Genomic DNA, 18,967 nt, shown 5'->3' on the forward strand with positions numbered 1-18,967 from the left:
GACAGATTACCAGGACGTGTACTCTGAGCTTTCGCTGACCAACTGGCAAGTGTCTTCATTGACATTTTCAACCTCTCCCTGTCTGAGTTTGTAATAACATTCTCTGTGCCTAAACACTAAGGTTACCTGCCTAAATGACTGATTCCTACCCGTAGCACTCACATCTGTAGCCATGAAGTGCTTTGAAAGGCTAGTCATGGCTCACATCAACACCATTATCCCAGAAACCCTAGAGCCACTCCCAATTTGCGTACCGCACACACCAACAGATCCACAGATGATGAAATCTCTATTGCACACTACCCTTTTCACACCTGGACAAAAGGAACACCTATGTGAGAGTGCTATTCATTGACTACAGCTCAGCGTTCAACCACATAGTGCCCTCAAATCTAATCACTAAGCTAAGGACCCTGGGACTAAACGCCTCCCTCTGCAACTGGATCCTGGACTTCTTGACGGGCTGCCCCCAGGTGGTAAGGGTAGGTAACAACATCCGCCACGCTGATCCTCAACAGGCGTGGGTGCTCAGTCCCCTCCTGTACTCCCTGTTCACTCATGACTGCACGACTCCAACACCATTAAGTTTGCCGGTGACACAACAGTGGTAGGCCTGATCACCGACAATGACGAGTCCGCCTATAGGGAGGCGGTCAGAGACCTGACACTGTGGTGTCAGGATAACAACCTCTCCCTCAAAGTGATCAAAACAAAGATGATTGTGCACTACTGGAAAATGAGGACTGAGCACGCCACCTTGATCATCGGCGGCCACATCACCAACAAACTAACATGGTCCAAGCACACCAAGACAGTTGTGAAGAGGGCACGACAAAACCTATTCCCACTCAGGAGACTGAAAAGATTTGGCATGGGTCCTTAGATCCTCAAAAGGTTCTACACCTGCACCATCGAGAGCATCCTGACGGGTTGCATCACTGCCTGGTATGGCAACTGCTCGGCCTACAGAAAGTAGTGCGTGCGGCCCAATACAGGACCTCTATCAGGCGGTGTCAGAGGAAGACCCTAAAAATGGCCAAGTCATAGACTGTTCGCTCTGCTACCGCACAGCAAGCGGTACCGGAGCGCCAAGTCTCGGTCCAAGAGGCTTCTAAACAGCTTCTACCCCCAAGCTATAAGACTCCTGAACAACTAATCAAATGGCTACCCAGATTATTTTTATTGTCCCCCCTCCTCCTACGCTGCTGCTGCTACTCTGTTATTGTCGATGCATATTCACTTGAATCACTCTACCTAATGTACATATTACCTCGACACCAGTGCCCCCACACATTGACTCTGTACCTGTACCCCCTGTGTATAGCCCCACAATTATTTACTGCTGCTCTTTAATTATTTGTTATTTCTAAAAAATATATATTTTCTTAACTGCATTGTTGGTTAAGGGCTTGTAAGTAGGCATTTCCCTGTAAGGTCTACACCTGTTGTATTCGGTGCATGTGACACATTTGATTTGAAATATTCTTTCCATCTTCTCAGGTGAATCTCATCAGTCGCTCAGTGTCAGAGATGCCGCCCGCCTTAGGACCCAGCAGTACTGCTGCTGCCCTTACCGAAGCGCTGGAGAGCTCTGGTCGGATCATAGACTGACACCTTCAGGAAGACCGCTGCTTCCCTGACCTCTCTGAGCTTCTTAATGGCCCCTGTCACAGTAGGTCAAGTGATCAATGGTGCAAGTTTGTATGTTATTCAAGTTTGTCAAATCAATATATCTCACAGGTCCTTCTAGCCATAATACTTGGCTGTAACCTTCTTACTGTGTCTAGGGAGACTACATCCACGTTTCGGCACTTACATCACTTTCCAAATTGTGCTAAGGTGATAATTTTTTTTTCTCTCCCCCCTCTGTTGCAGACATGCCATCTTTGTCTGGGGGGTCGGACATGGACTACCCTCTTCAGGAACCTGGGCTGCTCAGTTTGCCAAACCTCCCTGAGCTCAGTGCAGTCCGCAGGGTTCCCCTACCACCTGAGCTGGTGGAGCAATTCAGCCGTATCCTTTTCAGAGAATATACAGAGGGAGCTGTGTCTTGGGAAAGATCTCAATTGCATACTCCTTGCGTCCTCTCTCCTCATCTCCTTCTCTAAACCCATTGGACTAGAAAGCCAGAGGTTCCTCTTCTCTGAACTTCTCCAATGGGTTTTGAGAATGGGGTGAGGATGCGATGAGTATGCAATTGAGATTCTCCCTAGGTCTCACCAGCTGAACTCAGAAGTGCCGGTGCAGGGTTATATGAACTAACTACCACTTCAGACAAGTTGCCTAGCCCTTAACCTCCCCCTAACAGATATGCAGTGCAATTGTATGATGGGAGTTTTTCCTGAAATCTGTCGGGCGTGGCTCACCATTGACAACGATATCTTCATGTGGAATTATGAGGATGGGTGAGTACCAAGCACTCCTAAATAAAGTCACTTTATGCAGTAGCAGAAAACATGGACCCATTTTCACTGTCTCTGTCTCTTTTCTGTGCTACAGGGGGGATGTTGCATATTTTGACGGGCTCAGTGAAACCATCCTGTCCGTGGGGCTGGTTAAACCTAAAGCAGGTCAAATTGCATAACTCTTACCTGAGCTGTGTTTCCTGTATTCGAAGTCACAACAGCTTTGTAGGTGTTTGGCTTAACTTAACCCACTGGATAAAAATGTTCCTGCAGGGATTTTCCAGCCACACATCCACTTCCTGTTGGTCTTAGCCACTCCTGTGGATGTGGTGATCCTGGGGCTCAGCTTCCCTAAAGCTCAGGCAGGTGAGTAATGATGACCCTTATACCTGAACCACACACGCTAGACATAATACAATACCCTTGGTGTCATCAATTCAGCAACAGTTATGAAATTGGTTGATTTGGTTTATATTGACATGGTTGTGTTGTTGGTATTCGTATTGACCCACCATGGGCTACTTCAGAAATGTCTTTCATCTAATCTCTTTCCTCTCCCTCTCAGTGTTGAATGACAGCATGTCTGGAGGGATACAGTTGCTCCCAGACCCGCTGTACTCCATCCCCACAGACAACACCTACTACCTGGTCATCACCTCCACTGATCTGGGACGCATCTTCCTGGCAGGGAAAGATGGCTGCCTATATGAGGTAGCCTACCAGGCCGAGGCAGGCTGGTTCAGCCAACGCTGCAGGAAGATTAACCACTCCAAAAGCAGCCTGTCCTTCCTCGTCCCCTCTCTGCTCCAGTTCTCCTTCTCTGAGGATGGTAAGGATAGTTTTCAGGCTCCTTGTGGAGTTGGAACGTTCTTGTGTTATGCTCTAGTTCTTAAATTAAATTTGACATCACATTTCTATCTTTGAGCTCCACAGGCCCGGTAGTGCAGATTGCCATTGACAACTCCCGTAACACTCTCTTCACCTGCTCAGAGAAGGGGGTTCTACAGGTATATAACCCATAAGAGTTTAACAATTTGAATGGTAGCACTGTAGTAAATATCCATATGTGTGAGTATTTGCAGAATGACATTGCATTGGTTAGAACTTTGTCAGACATTTGAAAAGGTTCTTCTGAATAGGACCTTGAGTATAAAGCTGCTGCGTGTTCCAGGTGTATGACCTGGGTGCAGATGGGCAGGGTCTGAGCCGTGTGGCGGCCATGTCACAGAGCTCCATCGCGGCTGCAGCAGGAAACATTGCCAGGTCTGTCTGCTACTCCTCACCTCTGGATAATATCCGGAGGGCTAGGGAATGGTCAATCAATACAATGTACTTCAAGCCCTTTTTACATCAGCCAATGTCACAAATTGCTATACAGAAACCCAGCCTAAAACAGCAAGCAATGCAGATGTAGAAAAACTCCCTGGTCAAAGGTTATCACTGCTTAAGAACAGGTCAAATTAATCAATTTATTTTATATCTCTCTATAGGACCATTGATCGCTCTATATTTAAACCCATCGTACAGATCTGTGATAGACAGATTTGAGTCCTCCGACTGCCACCGGTTGGCTGTCACTCACACAGGTAAGGAGACGGACTGACATTGTAGACACTTATCCTGTAATGAAAACAAAGACCTTATGATAACCTTACTGTAGCTCTCTATCTGTGCTTCTAGGAGTGTGTCTCTACTTTAGCACTACTCCCTTTGCCCCACCGCATGCCAAGCACCCAGCGGCACACCCTAGTCTGCTAGCTCTGGTCCATGTCCGCCTGCCTCCAGGCTTCTCTGCCTCCTCCACCCTGCAGAAACCTGCTAAGGTCCACAAGGCTCTGTACATCAAAGGTAAAGCCACTGAAGTCTGTATGCTATCCTGCAGTGGAGTCTAGTGGGAGGAGCTATAGGAGGACTGGCTCATTGTTATGGCTGGAATGGTATCAAACCTATGGAAATCACACGTTTCAATCAGTTCTATTAATTCCATTCCAGCCATTTACAATGAGCCCATCCTCCTATAGCTCCTCCCACGAGCCTCCAATGCGATCCTTTTATAATTGATTCTCGAGCATCGCCCTAGTTAAATGGTCAATCTGCAGTTGCTATGTCAATTTTTTTACTTACATGTAGAATATACCCATTTAGATTTTTGAAAAATACCACCTACAGTGCATTCGGAACGTATTCAGAATGCTTGACTTTTTCCACATTTTGTTACGTTACAGCCTTATTCTAATATATATATATATATATTAGAATAATATATATATATATATATCCATAAATCTGCACAAAATACCCCATAATGACAACATGAAAACAGGTTTTATTTTTGCCAATGTATTTGAAATCTAAACATACCTTATTTACAGAAGTATTCAGACCCTTAGCTATGAGACTTGAAATTGAGTTCAGGTGCATCCTGTTTCCATTGATCATCCTTGAGATGTTTCTTCAACTTGATTGGAGTCCACCTGCAGTAAATTCAATTGATTGCACATGATTTGTGAAGGTACCACCTGTCTATATAAGATCCCACAATTGACAGTGCATGTCAGAGCAAAAACCAAACCATGAGTTCGAAGGAATTGTCCGTAGAGCTCTGAAACAGAATTGTGTCCTAGCACAGGTCTGGGGAAGGGTACCAAAAATGTCTGCAGCATTGAAGGTCCCCCAAGGACACGGTGGCCGCCATCATGCTTAAATGGAAGCTTTTTGGAACCACCAATACTCTTCCTTGAGCTGTCTGCCCGGCCAAATCGGAGGAGAAGGGCCTTGGTCATGGATGTGACCAAGAACCCGTTCACTCTGACAGAGCTCTGGAGTTCCTCTGTAGAGATGGTTGTGCTTCTGGAAGGTTCTCCCATCTCTGCAGCATTCCACCAATCAGGCCATTATGGTAGAGTGGCCAGACGGAAGCCACTCCTTAGTAAAAGGAACGACAGCCCGCTTGGAGTTTGTTAAGAGGCACTAAGGACTCGGACCATGAGAAACAAGATTTTCTGGTTTGATGAAACAAAGATTGAACTGTCCTGAATGCCAAGTGTTATGTCTGGAGGAAACTTGGCACCATCCCAAGCCTGATGGTGGCAGTATCATGCTGTGTGGGTGTTTTTCAGAGGCAGGGACTGGGAGACTAGTCAGGATCGAGGGAAAGATGAACAGAGCTCCTTGATGAACATCTGCTCCAGAGTGCTAAGTACCTCAGACTGGGGTGACGGTTCACCTTCCAACAGGATAATGAGCCTGAGTAAACAGCCAAGATAATGCATTGGTGGCTTCTGGACAAGTCTCCCAATGTTCTTGAGTGGCCCAACCTGAGCCTAGACTTGAATCCAATCGAACATCTCTGGAGTGACCTGAAAATAGCTATGCAGCGACGCTCCCCATCCAACCTGACAAGGCTTGAGAGAATCCTCAGAGAAGAATGGGAGAAACTCCCCAAATACAGGTGTGCCAAGGTTGTAGCTTCATACCCAAGAAGACTCGAGGCTGTAAGCACTGCCAAAGGTGCTTCAACAAAGTACTGAGTAAAGGGTTTGACTACTTTCATTTTTTTAAATGTTTGCAAGAATGTCTAATCCTGTTTTTGCTTTGTCATTATGGTGTATTGTGTGCAATTTTAATCAATTTTAGAATAAGGCTGTAACGTAACAAAATGTGGATAAAGTCAAGGGATCTGAATACTTTCCGAATCCACTGTATAAATGAACTTAGTTCAACTGTTGTACCCCATCAGAACCCAAAATATCTAAGGTTGTTTTTTTCCGCTGTTTGTAAATAAACACTGTGTAGCCTCAAAACATGCGTAAAACTATAATTGTAATATTATGGATGGTCAGTCCTTCTATCCTTACCTCTGTCTATCCATCTCTCCAAGCCCATCCCTCAGAATTTTACCAAAACAGAGACAGGGTGGCTGCTTTGTTAGTGATTCAATAGCAGAGTGCCCCCTTTATAAAAAAAAAGTTTACTCGTGTGTCTCTCTGGTGTTGATCCCTACAGGAGTTCTCCTCATGGCAGCTTCTGAGACTGAGGACAGTGACATCCTGTGGTGTATCAACCACGACTCCTTCCCTTTAAGAAACCCCTGATGGAGGCACAGGTGGGAAGTGACAGTCAGTGTCATACTAAGCAGTATTACACCAGATCCACACACACTTTGATGTCATGTCAAAACCAAGCTTACTTTGCGATTTGAGTTGCAAAGGTTCGTAAACTTTCAGGTAAATGTCCATGGTAAATGTCCATTCATCAAAAAAGTCAGCTTATAACAGTGAACCTTTTTTGTGGGGTACGCATAAGGCAATTCTAGGTCTTGTGGCATATTTTGGTGGAACTATCCCCAATTCAATGGAATTGCAACCCTCTGCATGCACAGTGCATTCTTCCATCACATGTGCAGTGCACTCTTCCATCACATGTACAGCTGATTCTCAAGATCTTGCGCACTAATGAGATGCTATTGAGCCCACACTTTTTTTTTTTTTTATCCTTATATTTATATATTTTTATTTTATTTTATTTTATTTTTTTATTTTTTATTTTTATTTTTATTAACAACAAATCAATACATAAAGCACATGAGGGAACACAAGCATACATAGATTACAAACAATGGACAATCGAGCTAGGGGGTACAATATCACATTACAATTACACAAGGACCTTAAGGGACATGCATATACTTACAATTCTAACAGCTTTTTTGTTAGTAGAGCATTTAACCGTCTTAAAATACAGTTCAATTTCTTTTTGTAGGGTACGAAAATGTGGTTTTCTGTTTGTAAATTTACATTTGTGTATATGAAATTTGGCCAAAAGAATAATAAAATTAATTACATAAAAATGATTCCGCTTATTTCTATTGTATGTAAAGAATCCAAACAGTACATCTCTCCACAATAGTGTAAAATCTTCATAAATGTGTTCAATTATAAACCTACTGATGTCTTGCCACAGTTTTCTTACATGCATACAATGCCAAAAAAGATGCACAACTGTTTCTGGGTGGTCATTACAAAAGGAGCAATTTGAGTTGATGTTTTCCTTAAACTTCTTCATATAGTGGTTGGCAGGATAATATTTATGAATAATTTTAAAGGAAATGTCCTTAATTTTGTTAACAAGTAGGTATGTTTGTGGCAACATCCAAACTTTTTTCCAACAGATATTATCAATAAATCCATTCCAATAAGGCATGACATAAGGTATAGATACAACATCCTGCTGAAACAAGGATCGTATCGCTCTGTTGTTGAATGGACCAAAAGAGAAACAAATCTTTCCTACTGATGAGTCAACAGGGTCAATAGAAGGTAGGCTCTGAGGGTCAGGTCTTGACATGTTCCTGAATAACATAGCAACACCTGAGGGAATGGCATCTAAAACAATTGCAAAATCTTTAGGTGTTACAGGGACCTTGTAAAGTGATAAGAATTCTTTATAACTGAGTAAAAAACCCTCCGCATTTACCAGTTGGCTCACCAATAGGATATTATTTCTGAACCAATATTCTAAAAACAGAGAGGTATTTTTATACAATATATCCCGATTATTCCATATATAATATCTGTGTGGAGGAAAAATTGTGTTTATAAATTAAGGACCATGACAAGAAAACCTGCCGATGAAAGTAAGTAAGTAAGAGAGACTAAAAACCCTCTTTAGTGTAATCAGGAACTATTTTGAGAAATAAAACAAATAATAATTTAAATAAAAGGGTACCTACTATTTTAAGTACATATGAAAACTGATCATAAAATAATTGTATAACAAAATGTTTTACATATAAACGTTCCTAAGACCTTTTTTGGAAATAAGTATTAATAACTAAATAGAACAATAACCGTGTAAAGTCAGAGCAGACCTGTATGCCATTTAGGACAGTATCTTAGTTACTGTATACATAAAACATAAATTCAGCTTTCAATCTTCTTCGTAAGTTTATAAACAAAATAGGACTTCTGGTCATACAAGAACAAATTAATGAATTGAAATACCTGAGTATTCCTTTAAAATAGTCACCTGATGCTTGTTAGGTAAACCACATAAGGAAAATGAGAATACCATGGCTGAAACCATCAATGTAGATGGCCACTCCTGGGCGCTATGTGCCATCGAGGAGGAGAAAACACCTCAAATCTCTACCCCCCCTGAATAAGGACCAGGTTCCCCTCACTGACACTCCTGTCGTGGTGCAGAAATACAATGTCCCTCCACAGAAGTTTGTCCTTATCTCTGCCAAGGTACAGTCAAGATTTTACAGTTTATTTTATACCGTGTGAATGGCACTGTAAATTCACACAGTCGATGAAACTTGTTAAATCCTGTCTGTAATTTTGTGAACAAAGGCAAAAATCTATAAACTTGTTGTTAATCATGGTCTTCCAGGGAAGTCACATATTCCACAAGTTGCGGCCGGTGGACCAGCTGCGCCACCTACTGGTGTGCGGTACTGGTGGAGAGAGTGAAGAAGTCAAACGCTTCTTCAAACTGCACAGGGTATGAATCTCATTACTCAATGTCTTGTTAGTGCAAGTACCCCTAAACACACTGTCTTTATTTCTCTGTTTATTGATCTAATCATCTCTCCTCAGGAGGACCAGGCGTGTGCCACTGCTCTGATTCTGTCCTGTTCCAGTGCTGCCTGTGACAGAGAGGTGTCTCAGTGGGCCACCAGAGCCTTCTTTAGGTATGGAGGAGAGGCTCAGATGAGGTTCCCCTCGGCTCATTCTGCTCCTAGCAGCATTGGAGCGCTGTTCGGCTCTCCTGTACCAGGTGAGGGGCATCTGAGGAAGGATTTCTACTTGTAGCACTTTAGCATTATATGAATTCCCATTTGTTGTAACATGGCAATGTTGTAGTGGAAATCCCGTTGTGTAAGTTGTACAGATTTGAATGAGAAGTTGTCTCTGTCTGCATCACTTGTCTGACTCCCTGCCTGTTGTTTTTATAGGATCCCATATGTGTGTTGGTAGCAGCCCCATTCTTATCCCTAGTTTCCTTACTACACCGGCTCCAGGTACACTACCCTCATTTTCCTCCATATGATTGCAGAGTGCCTTGCAGTCACCATTCCATTGACTGTTTAGTACTGTTATCAACCACATTTTTTGTGTTTGTTACCATTCCATTGACTCCATTCCAAGCATTATTCCTCCCCTCCGCAGCCTCCACTGACACATTCACCCACTGAATATTGGCAACATTGAGTGAATTACATTTGAGTATTTTTAATGTGTGTGTGTTTTTTGCCATTGACAACAATATCTCAGGTATGATGCCCCGGTGTGTGTCTACGCCCCATGTACCAGCCATGCCCTCCGCCCCCATCGCTGGCTTGTCCTCTGGGTCAGAGGTGGTCTTCTCAGGGAAGCACAACGGCATCAGTGTCTACTTCACACGTATACTGGGGTGAGTCACCTCACTAGTACATTGCTCAGGTCTCACCTCCATACTGGGGTAAGTCACCTCAGCTGGACAACGTACTATACGGTACTCAGGTCTCACCTCCATACTGGGGTAAGTCACCTCAGCTGGACAACGTACTATACGGTACTCAGGTCTCACCTCCATACTGGGGTAAGTCACCTCAGCTGGACAACGTACTGTATGGTACTCAGGTCTCACCTCCATACTGGGGTGAGTCACCTCAGCTGGACAACGTACTATATGGTACTCAGGTCTCACCTCCATACTGGGGTAAGTCACCTCAGCTGGACAACGTACTGTATGGTACTCAGGTCTCACCTCCATACTGGGGTGAGTCACCTCAGCTGGACAACGTACTGTATGGTACTCGGGCCTCACCTCCAACTGGGGAAATACAATTTTCTGGCATGTTTAAACGGATAGTTCACCCAAATTACAAAATTATATGTTGGTGTCCTTACCCTGTAAGCAGTCTTTGGACTAGGTATGACATCAATCCATGCTTTGGTTTATTAGCATTTGTGGCACAAATCCTATTCAAGTCATGTTACTGATATTATCATTTTTATTTGGGTGAACTATCCCTTTACCTTTTTGTACTGGACTCAAACATTAATGTGTCACTTATGGCTTGAGTCACTTGATTAAGTTTACTTATTGATTAACAGTAATATCTGGGACGGGAGTCTTGCTATTGAGAAGATCGTCATGAAAGGAAATCAGGCTGTCAGTACTGTGAGTATTACATGAACCGCAAATTAGTCTTCCTTTGCAAATTAATTTGATGATGACGGTCAATCTCGCTCTCCCAGTTGGCGAGCACAGCCAGCTCATCTGATCTGGAGTCAGTTCTTCTGGAGCTCCGTGGTCTGAAGGACTTCCTGGATAAGAACTCCCAGTTCAGCCCCTCGTCTCTGGGTACAGCCAGGTAAGACAGACCCTTGGGCCCTGCTTCTCCCTGTGTCCAAGCCCTGGGCTGGCTACTATAGAAAATATAGCTACACTTCTATGGTCATCGGGTGAAATAAATACGGTTTGAATGGCATCTTATGCTCTACAGTTTTAGCTCACCAGCCAATCTGCAGCAGCGGCTGCTAGGGTTCCTGTGGCCTGATGGAGGAGCCAGTTCTCAGCAAGTTCAGCAGGAACTCCAGAGGAAGTACCACAGTAAGTAATGTGTGGGTGTTAAAGGTAAACTGCCACCCACATCAAGGAGCAACCAGAATTACAGCAGGGTCTGAGTATAATCATAACACTATTAAGAACACACTGTTCTTGAATTATTTTATGGTCTCCGACTGTCTAGTCCTTATTTTTATCCTTTCCCCGTCCCCAGCCGAGGCTCAGGTCTATGAGAAGATGTCCCTGCAGGGTATCCAGCAGCTGGTGCATCGCTCCTGTCAGACACTGGCCCTGTGGAAGCTGCTGTGTGACCACCAGTTCAGCCTCATTGTCTCTGAACTACCCAAGGTAAATTCTAGATCCATGACCTCACTGGAGACTGGTTCCCCAGACATAGATTAACCCTAGTCCACTCTCCATTGGGATTGATTTCTAATCCAAGACCAGGTTTAATCTGTGCCCGGGGAAACCAGCGCTGGATATTCGGGATGTGCAGGAATACATTGACAGCACAATCACTGACTGATTCATCCCATTGTTTAATCGTATTAAAGTATTTAGTCAAGATGTCTCTCTTGTATCCTGTTTATAACCCCTGTGCCTTGCGTTCTAGGAGTTCCAGGACCAGATGAAGGGGGTGAGTTTTAAGGACGTGGTGATCCGGGGTCGGGTGCTGACCGGAGCCCTGATCACAGGCCTCATCAACGTCTACATCAAAGAATTTGCCTCTGTAGATGCCATAAGCACCCACCTCAGAGACATCTGCCCCCTACTGTACAGCAGTAACGACAGCATCTGCTCAAAGGTAGAGTGTACTCACACCCGTTTTTTTCTTTCTTTTCTATATGACGGATGATGTACAATAGACATTGCATCAGATTTTAGTCTGTGGGCAGACTTTGGTAGCATCCACTGCCCTCGTTTCTCCCTGTATAACAGTACCTGAGAACTGAATGTCTCCCTCCCAGGCTAATGAGTTGCTGCAGGGCTCCAGACAGATCCAGACTAGGACAGATAAGGAGAGAACACTGAGAGAGTCACTACAGCTCTACCAGCTGATCAGCCATCACACAGACCTGCCACTGGTCTGCTCCCAGTACAGACAGGGTAAGGCTGCCATCATACTGGCCCGGAGCCAGTAAAAACAAAGTCATGCTATTTCTATTTGAACAATATGATTGGCTGTTCATTCAAGCACCACCACGCTCCCCCGAGTCACTTCTCGAGCCGTGCATGAGTTGATGCCATCAATCTACTCGCTCAGCTTATTTATTTTAGTTAAGGAAAGGTATTTACAAAAGTAAACCTTCAATAGTGAACATGCTACTGTTGCTGGTTTGCAAATGAAAGCTATAAAAAGACATCTAGCATTTGTCTCAGATAGCCTACTGTAGCTAGGTCTAGCTCTTTTGGAACACAGTTGTCTTAAAGGGGCAGTGTCCTAATATGAGATGTATAAAAACATATTCTTGAAATGACACTTAAGAAACAAACTAATGCAATTCTAAAGAATAGACTAATGCCTTCCATTGCACAATTTAAACTACACAGCTTTTTATACATATCATAATAACTAAATGTAGCCAATAATAGCTGCATATAGAGAGAGAGCATGCCAACCTAGAAACCCTGCATGACCCCAGTGCATTTAGAAACTACACCATGTCCGGGCCAGTAGAAATTATTTTTGGTCCAGTATGACCAGACCAGTAAGAAAATAAGATGAAGGAAAATTGTAACGATTTTTCATCTCCATAGTCATAATCTCCAGGACCACCCAAACATAAACATGTGAGAATGGCATGTTTCTATGTTTTGTAGTCAAAAAGATAGAGGAAGATAAGTGTTTCCAATGTCTACTAATTGGTTGATGATGTCAATGCCTACACATCATTGGTTAAAATCACACAATGCTTATCTTCCCCCCCCCCCCTCCACAAACACAGAAATATGCCATTTTCACATGTGTTGATTTTGGGGTGGGGCTGGAGATGAACATAAATTTGGAACTTAGAAATTTCCCTTTAACATTGGACCATGCAAATATTACTCTTAATGCTTACTGTGTGGATGGATGCTAACAATGTTTCTCTCCCTCTCAGTGCGTTTCTATGAGTGAGTGCTGGAGCTGTGCCTGACTGCAGCGGATAAGAAGGGTCCTCAGAGGCTGGGACCTCACTTCTATAAGAACGGAGAGCCAGAGGAGGATCAGACTGGAGCACTGGCCTTCCAGGAGAGGTAACCTACTACCTGTTCACATTGAATATGAAATACTAAGTGTATCACAGACACCATACAGGAGCTGGTGAACCAAAGTAAAGCTGCTGTCTCCCAGCGTCCCTAAGCAGCCAGGACCCCCTGTCATGATATCTGACCCTAACATGCTGAGCAACGAGGATGCCACCGCCCATGTGAGTGCTGCTGAGAGGAGACTTGCCCCCAATGGCAATAGCAAGATTTTGTTTACTTATTATTATGATTTTTTTTGTGAATGTGTGTTAGTTCCAAGATTTTGGCCTCAATTCATAAATAAGCTGATCATGATGTTCTTTCTCCCTGGTAGTTTGAGCAGATTATTTGTTTGGCCCAGAGGTCACAGGATGTACTCTTCCACATAGCCCTCTACAACTGGCTTATACAGGCTGACCTCACCGACAAGCTTCTGGAGGTAAGAACCTTCTGGCATTGTCCTGCAGTCACAGCCTGAGATGCCTAGTTCTGAATTATTTTTGTATTTCATTTAACTGGTCTTTTATTGTGTGGCCAGGTGGTTTAATATTCTCCTCGCACTCTGTCTGTGTGGTCTATCCAGGTGAACTCTCCTTACCTGGAGGAACACCTGATGCACATGATCAAACAGGAGCAGAGTAAGGTGCGGAACATGGACCTGCTGTGGAGATGAGTCGCAGCTTTGGGAAGGCAGCTCACGTCCTGGCCAGTCTTGCGGACATGCTCAGGTAAAAGGCCTAACAGGCTGAGTCTTTATACATGATGGGCCATTTGCACACACTGGTCCTGTGTTGCTCACTTGGTAGAGCACGGTGCTAACAAGGCTAAGGATCGATTCCCTCTGGGGACACCCATAAAAATAAAAACATGTAGACACGTGATTTAAGTCCTTTGGATAAGTGTCAGCTAAATGGCTTTTATTTTTATCCTCTCCAACAGTCATGAAAATGTCCTCATTCTTGTTGATTCTGAGCAATGTTAAATGTGTCGTTTCTGTTTGTTCAGTACTGAGATCTCGCTGAAGCAGAGGCTGGAGTACATCTCCAGGGCCATCATGTCAGCCAAGAGCTCCTCCTGCATCTCTGCCCAGGGAGCTGAGGGGGAGTTCCTGCACCAACTGGAGGAGAAGATGGAGGTACGGGGAGGGGAGATTCTAGCTCTATTCTTGAAATTTATTAGGTTTTTAGATTTTTCACCCTTTGATACAGCTTAGATGTATTTTTTTTTAAACTCAAGCTGATATGGTTTCATCCCTCCCAGGTGGTCCAGATCCAGGATACTCTGAGCAGACACTACCCCCAGCATCCCTCTGTACAGGGAGCCGTGTCACAACTGGATTCAGAGATTATGGACTTCACCAACGTAACAGGTTATGAATATCTAACATTATCCTTGACTCTAATAGTTTTTTTTAATACTCTATCCTTTGTCCTCCAATCTATCTATATGGGGAGTTTGCAGATGACTTCCGGTTGTCTGAAAGCAAGCTGGCCATCATCCACTGTGCGGGCCACTCTGACCCCATCCTGGTGCACTCTCTGTGGCAGGAGGTCATGGAGGAAGGTGTGTACAGACAAATACACATGGTAGCACCTGATGCCATCCCACTTGTTTGTCTCTGACACTTTGGTCTTTTAGAACCTTCTATTGCATTCTGAACTATTTCTTAAAGGGACAATTCAGGATTTTGGCATCGTGGATACCATTTTTATGTCTATGCATGCAGTTTGAAGGAAGTTGCTAACTAACATTAGTGCAATTGCAGAATGCTAGCTGTTCCTGTAAACCATAAAAATTATATGCCAGCAGCATACCAGCCTGCATACCACTGCTGGCTTGCTTCTAAAGCTAAGCAGGGTTGGTCCTGGTCAGTCCTTGGATGGGAGACCAGATGCTGCTGGAAGTGGTGTTAGAGGGCCAGTAGGAGCCACTGGTCTAAAAAAATATCCCAATGCCCCTGGCCAGTGATTGGGGACACTGCCCTGTGTAGGGTGCCGTCTTTCGGATGGGATGTTAAACGGGTGTCCTGACTCTGCAGTCATTAAAGATCCTATGGCACTTATCGTAAGAGTAGGGGTGTTAACCCCGGTGCCTTGGCTAAAGTAGATAAAGGGCTTCCATTTCCAAATACCCAAAATTACTTTTTCTATTTGTTCCAGAGCTGGGTGACAGTTTGGCCATGAGTCCAGCTGACAGAATGAGAGCTCTGAATCTCAAACTGGTGTCTCTTGGAAAGATCTATGCTGGAACACCCAGATACTTCCCTCTAGGTAAAACCCCAGGTCTACTTTCCATCTATTTACTCCATGATTTCTCTACAGATTTCCCTGTATGTAAAACATCCCCACTTAGTGTAATTACATTAGCAATTCATGAAGTCAACATGCATAGTATGTCTCTACGGTGTGTCTCTGTAAGGACTGGAAGTGTAATCTGTGTTTTGCCTAATTGTCCACCAACGCTTTGGCCTGTCGTAGCTTGTCTGCTATTGGACTACAGAGATCTGTTGCATGTGCAAATTGTTTAATGTCGCTAGTCTGTCTTGTGCATCCAGAATTCCTGGTGAAGTTTTTGGAACAGGAGGTGTGTCGTCTGAACTGGGACGTGGGCTTCGTCACGTTCACCATGCAGGAGATAGGCTTACAGCTGCCCTGTCTGCTGGAGGTTTACGACCAACTCTTCAAGACACGGGTATATCTCTCAATTCAATTTCATAAACTTTATTCATCCCTGAGTGGCAATTACAGCTGGCAGGCATAGGATACGAACAGTGGCGTAGCGCAGTTTTGCGGTGTACCCCGCAAGGTCTGAGCACGGCTCCCCCCAATTATTTTATTTATTGGATTATTTTGTTGCCTTGGGGCAGAGAATTTTTGTTGTTGCTATTTCATAGCTAATTTCCTGCTATTCTACACATTTTGCCATGAGGCCAAGGGTCATTTCCTGTAATAAAATGTATATAAAATCCAGGCTTATGACATGTTCATATGCTACCCCCCCCCCCCCCCCCTTGATATGAATAGATACCCTTAACAATAAAGGGTTATAATGAATTTCAGATTTTGCATTATTTAATAAGGAATGGCGCTGTACACTTAATATTGGATGTCTCCAACTCTGGATGTGTGTATCCCAGGATCTGTGTTGGCAGCGTCTAAAGAAGCCTCTCCACCTGGTAGAGTGTATCCATGTGCTGCTGTCAGGATCTGTGTTGGCAGCGTCTAAAGAAGCCTCTCCACCTGGTAGAGTGTATCCATGTGCTGCTGTCAGGATACGTGGAGGATCCCAGCAAAGTACCAACATATGACCGGTAACTAACCCACCACCAAGTGTTAACCTTTTCTCCTGTCTCCATTAGAAATGCTCCTTATTTGGAAATATATCAACCTGTTTACATAGTAATGAGAATGTAAGTGTTTGTGAAATGTGTTTTAATATATATATAATATATATAATATAATATAATATGCACTGTCTTACTCATATTTCTCTCTGTCCCTTTCAGACGGCGATTCACTAATGTGTGTCTGGATAACATCTGTGGTTACCTGGTGGAGCTGCAGTCCCTGAGTCCCAACGCTGCCCTGCAGCTCACCATCGGCAACTTCAAGGCCCTGCAGGCCAAGCTGGAGAAAGTTTACTAAGGAGGTCTCCAGGGGTCACAGGAGGATCCTCAATTAAAGGGACAGATTGAGACACTGCAACTTTTGCAGTGCTAAATACAGAGACCTCAAGATTGATAGAGAGGTTTACAGTTGTGAATAACATGATTTGTACGATTCCCTTCCTCTCTTTCTATATCTTCTGTTGTGGCTGATTTCTGAGAGTGGCGTGACATTGAGAACAGTTTGGTCTCTGACTGCAGTTACATCTCGAAGGATTAACACCCCCACATTTCTCATGAAGAGGGGTGTATTGACCAGCTCGCTCTACACCCCTATCTTCAGATGTTTTACATCCTGTTTTTAACTTATTTTATAAGTACAGTATGCATTTTGTTTTGAACAAAAAGCCTAGAAGTTATGTTAAGAGGTTAGGACAACTACTTATTGGTGGCTGAGGGAATTGTATTGTTCTCACAAAAATGTATGTTGGGAAAACAACATGAACTGTTCAGACACCGAATGAGAGTACAATACTTTACAAGGATGGGATCTTCATTTAAATCCACATCATGGAGTTATTGTTCTTCTCATGTGGGTAAAGTATTGAATGTACGTATGTTGAGGAGAAATGCACTTACATGATTGCTCTCAGATGGCTTGGTCATTTTGTTTGAACTTAAATCCATTATGCTGATGTCTTTCCCTCTACATGCCATGACTGAGTCATAAGTATTGCCGTGTGTTACATGGACATTGTGATTTGAGGATGTTTCATGGACATTGTGATTTGAGGATGTTTCATGGACATTGTGATTAAGACAGCATCCTCCACTCATTTAAGCCCCTTTTAATTCCCCCCCAGTTTAGATGTCAAGAAGACTTTGTTAAGCTGTTTATATTTGGGTTTGTCTGTACAAATCAACCTCTCTGTAATAGAAAGGGGAATATTTGTACTCCAAATATTCCGCTCGGAAGGCCTTCTCTTCTGCCAAAGGCTTATAACAACAATGACAACTAAACCCTTCTATGGCATGTTTTTGCATTTTCTCTTTTTCTAAATGACCAGACACCTTGAACAGTCTGTTTGCTTTGGGCTGACTAGTTAAGTAGCATTTGAGTGTTTGTCTGATTTATGTATCTTGTACTCAACTGAGATTTCGTGGTTATGCCAGAAGTCCTTGATCTATGCCTTGTATAATGGTGCTGTTCAAATTACTTTAGTCTGACAACTTAGGCATGCAATTTTATATTTTACAAATTGAATCATTAAAATGTGTCAAGTTTCTTTGGTTGAATGTTTTGTATAATAAAACCTGCAACCTGTTCAGTATAATAAAACCTGCAACCTGTTCAGTATAATAAAACCTGCAACCTGTTCAGTATAATAAAACCTGCAACCTGTTCAGTATAATAAAACCTGCAACCTGTTCAGTATAATAAAACCTGCAACCTGTTCAGTATAATAAAACCTGCAACCTGTTCAGTATAATAAAACCTGCAACCTGTTCAGTATAATAAAACCTGCAACCTGTTCAGTATAATAAAACCTGCAACCTGTTCAGTATAATAAAACCTGCAACCTGTTCAGTATAATAAAACCTGCAACCTGTTCAGTATAATAAAACCTGCAACCTGTTCAGTATAATAAAACCTGCAACCTGTTCAGTATAATAAAAACACACTTTTTGTACAAGTGAATCTTCAGAGATCCATTTTATGGTAACTGTAGTGATTTGACTGCAGGACCAACATCATAGTTGTCAATTAACAAAGTTCCCCAGCTTAAAGGTTCATACTTTGTGTCCCTGCTGTTTTTGTTGACATAATTACCCTTAATGGAGGATAATTGTACCTCAGGGCTGGTTGCTGTCACTGCAACGTAGTAATTATTGTTGGATGTTTTTCTCCCAAGTACTCAGGCACGGGTCTTTGATTTTAATTTGCTGGAAACAAAATAATTAAAGTAGCTTCTGCTCCAGAGATGCAGAATTGATTTCCCAACCTCATGAAGCACTTAAATTAAACTCACCTGAAGTTGAAATGCTGTTAACAAAAACTTTTATAGTATGTAATATCTATAGTGTATTTTATGTAGCTTACATTCTGCAGGGTTGACAACATTAACATTCTTGTGATTGTCACCATTGCCAAAAATAGGTTTTGTCACACACC

The 18,967-nt window shown here is 43.1% G+C and overlaps 1 pseudogene; it reads left to right on the forward strand.

Annotated features, from left to right (window-relative positions):
* The first annotated feature begins 1,411 nt into the window (after positions 1 to 1,411).
* LOC109892490 (nuclear pore complex protein Nup155-like) lies at positions 1,412 to 18,485 on the forward strand (annotated as a pseudogene).
* The last annotated feature ends 482 nt before the right edge of the window (positions 18,486 to 18,967 follow it).

This window comes from Oncorhynchus kisutch, linkage group LG6 (genome assembly GCF_002021735.2).
Source record: "Oncorhynchus kisutch isolate 150728-3 linkage group LG6, Okis_V2, whole genome shotgun sequence".
Classification (NCBI taxonomy): Eukaryota; Metazoa; Chordata; class Actinopteri; order Salmoniformes; family Salmonidae; genus Oncorhynchus; species Oncorhynchus kisutch.